Raw genomic sequence first — 3,883 nt, forward strand, 5'->3', positions numbered from 1 at the left:
ACTTACCTCACATTACTTAAAAGTATTTTAAAAGGTGTACTATAGGCACTGTGGAGCTGCATTTTATATTCAAAACACATTTCCGTGCTGATGAATAAAACGAATAATGAAAAAAAAAAAGCCATCTTGTCAAACTCAGTGGTGTTGGTATACATATCCAAGCAGTACACACAGTAATCACTGTGATCTGATATATACAACACACAACATAATATTTGAAATGGAACAGAAACCGTAGCCCACTTTGACACAAATCACTCGCTCCTGGCTATGCTCAAGAACAGGCCAGCTAGCTTAGCGCTGCATACTGTATGTGTATCACTGTATCAGCATTCAGCACAGCAGCAGGGCAGAGCTAGAGAACATCCACAAACATGGTGTCTTTCTTTGATGTCCAGCCATGCGGAGAGTTGAGATCCAGTTGGCTTTTTTACTGGTGTGATTTAGCTTTCCTACCAAAATGTGTTTATTTTTTATGTTGGGATTTTTTTTTCTGTTGCTGGCAGTGAGGGATATGAGAGAGGCCTCTGTACTGAAAGCACCCCCCCCACCCCCCCAGCTGCGAGATGAGGACGAGTGGTGGTGGAGGCCGGGGTGCAGGATCAGTGTTGCCAGATTTTGCGAGAGAAGTATAAGGAACCATGGGTCTATATGAGAACAAGCCCAAAAGAAGTGTCTGCATTATAGCACTTTTAAACCTATCAGCTACTTATGCGACGTGTTGTGAGCTTGTAGATCGGACTCCCTAAGAGCCTGGCCTGAGATGAGATGCTTCTAGGTGGAGTTATATAGTGACAGGAAGAGGTGGAGTTACAGAGTGACAGGAAGAGGTGGAGTTACAGAGTGACAGGTGGCCTCACAGCGACAGGAAGAGGTGGAGTTACACAGAGTGACAGGTGGCCTCATAGACAGGAAGAGGTGGAGTTACACAGAGTGACAGGTGGCCTCATAGAGACAGGAAGAGGTGGAGTTACACAGAGTGACAGGTGGCCTCACAGCGGCAGGAAGAGGTGGAGTTACACAGAGTGACAGGTGGCCTTGTAGTGACAGGAAGAGGTGGAGTTACACAGAGTGACAGGTGGCCTTGTAGTGACAGGAAGAGGTGGAGTTACAGAGTGACAGGTGGCCTCACAGCGGCAGGAAGAGGTGGAGTTACACAGAGTGACAGGTGGCCTTGTAGAGACAGGAAGAGGTGGAGTTACAGAGTGACAGGTGGCCTCAGAGTAGTCTCGCGTTACCTGACAACTATTCCACAATCTCTGAATGCTAGAGTCTGGGCCCCCATGAGCTGAGTAACGGAAGCTGCCATTTCCGTTCACGGAAATATATTTTTTATTTCGGAGGCAACAGTCTGGTAACGCGAGACTAGCCTCAGAGTGACAGGTGGCCTCATAGAGACAGGAAGAGGTGGAGTTAATACAGGGTGATAGGTGGCCTCGTAGCGACAGGAAGAGGTGGAGTTAATACAGGGTGATAGGTGGCCTCGTAGCGACAAGAAGAGAAAGCATATCGTCACCATCGGCCAGAAACCTTATATCCATATATTTAACCATGTGCTTTTCATAAATGAATGCCCTACTTGATCATACTACGTCACACTGACTCACACAAAAGCATCAAAAGTCATCTACAAGCTCTCAAAACGTGCCGCATTTCAAGCTCGTAAAAATTCTGCTACTTTTGCTACTTTTTAATTTGAATCCTGAAATGTAACAGTTTCGGACATATGAGTTTCCACCCGACAAGAGGTGAAATGCTAGGCTACTCTCACATATCCTTCTCAGCACAGTGGACCCTTACATTTGGTTCCGTTTGTACACTGTCTTCATAGTTAACAGTCCCAGGGATTAAAAAAATAAATAGACAAAGAAAAAAGAAATTGCATCAAATGGGGGTCTGTGGCCTAATGCATAGCAAAGTGGGGGTCCTTGAAATGAAAAGGGTTGACAATCACTGCTTTAATAGATAGCCAAGATAACCAAGATATACATACAGTATGTATACAGTATACAGGTAACCCTAAAGACAGTCATTATAATGAGAAGGAGGCAACGTGAGGTTGGGGGAGCAGTGGGCTAGGGGCCGAGCAGAGTGGAACAGGCCGGGGCTTATGTGGGTGTATTATTCTAATCTGTGAAGCCAAGTCCAACGTAAGCAACGAGGAGGAGCGACCGTCACTTTAATCACAGGCTCACTCAAAGCCCGCACTGTTTCAGCCTTTACCATTAGACTTCTCATTAAATTTGAATCAATAAAGGGGGCAGGCCAGTCCGCTGCCTTCAACGTCACACTTCTCAGCTCAGGAGACCTTAGCCGACACCGTCAGCGCATCACAAGTTCTTCACTTCTTTTATCCGTGTGTGTGTGTGTGTGTGTGTGTGTGCGTGTGTGCGTGCGTGTGTGTGTGTGTGCGTGTGTGTGTGTGTGTGTGTGTGTGCGTGCATGTAAGCACCTTTAATCGCTGCGGTAAGCGGTGCTTGTAAATGGTCTCCTATTGCGCTTATACACGAATGAGGCAATTATGGACTGCAAATCTTCTCACCGTTGTGATTCTTTATAATTTACTACATTTCTATTTCCACCCAATAATAATGGCGCTGCATGTCATGGTAATGTAAAAAATATGACATTGACAAAGAAACTCGTATATCCTTTGAGAAATTGATTGATGAAGGAACGCAAAATGCCAATATCCAGGGAATACAATTCTCAGCCAAGTTCAAATCATTCTTCAGTAGAGCTTCTGTGAATTGTGGCTAACACGAGATGTGCGACCGCGGTGAAATCTGTGTGCCCGTATAACGTTCTATAATGTGACCGTCGATTCGTCGAAGGTTTGACACCCGCCATTTTTCCCCAAAGGCCAAGGCAGGGTCAGTGGTGTGATGGTGGTCGTCCGACTGTGCATAGAGGGGGGAGGGGAGAGGGCGGAGCTGCTCCTCGAGGCCGCCACCAGATGTCGGCGCTAACAAGATGGGACCACCCACTCTGAAGTCCGCAGCGGAGTGACAAGTGCTCTTTGTGCCGTTTAATCTCAGCGTAAAGTGTACTTGGCACGTCGCTCGCATCACACGCCCAGCGGGATGCACTACCTTATCATGCCTGTAGGGGACATGATAGGACACATTGTTTTCCAGTATTTTTCCACTTTCTAGCACGGGTCACAAAGTTTACAGGGGGGCAGCTTCTGTCAACAGCCGCATGGCTGGAAATCAAACGTGATGAAAAGATACATGAAAGTAAATAAAGCAAAAACACACCGAAGAAAGAAAGACTAAATGAAGCTGGCTCTGCCGCGCGGCGTACCGCTATGAATAACGTTTGGACAGGTGAGAGGTGAGAGGTGTGAGTGTGCGTGCACGCGCGCGAAAGGTGTGCGTGCGGTAGGCGACGTGGGCACATCTGCGCATGCATAATGCGTATTTGGACACGTGCGTGCATGCATATAGTGTACGTGTCGTTGCCCATATGGGCTGGGCTGGGCAGGGTTGTGTGTGTGTGTGTGTGTGTGTGTGTGTGTGTGTGTGTGTGTGTGTGTGTGTGTGTGTGTGTGTGTGTGTGTGTGTGTGTGTGTGTGTGACACGTACAGTATGCATGAGCAGTGTGTACTTATCTTCATGTGGTCTACAAAAGGTGGGCTGGTGGGTGGCCACTGGGTCCAAGACGCAACGCCCTTCACAGAGCATCCGTTAAAGGCTGCTGGATATTTGGTCACTTACATAACTCCCACGTAGTTACATCTCATTAGCTCCAACAAACAGCCGATTCATTATGGAGAGAGGTTCCTGTCCAGCAGGGCCGCTGGTGAATACCTGTGGTGTGGAGGTATGTGTTCCAGCTGAATCATGCTTCGCAGACTACGGGCTTTATTCAATCAAAAAGC

This window comes from Electrona antarctica (assembly GCF_951216825.1).
Source record: "Electrona antarctica genome assembly, chromosome: 6".
In the NCBI taxonomy this organism is placed as follows: Eukaryota; Metazoa; Chordata; class Actinopteri; order Myctophiformes; family Myctophidae; genus Electrona; species Electrona antarctica.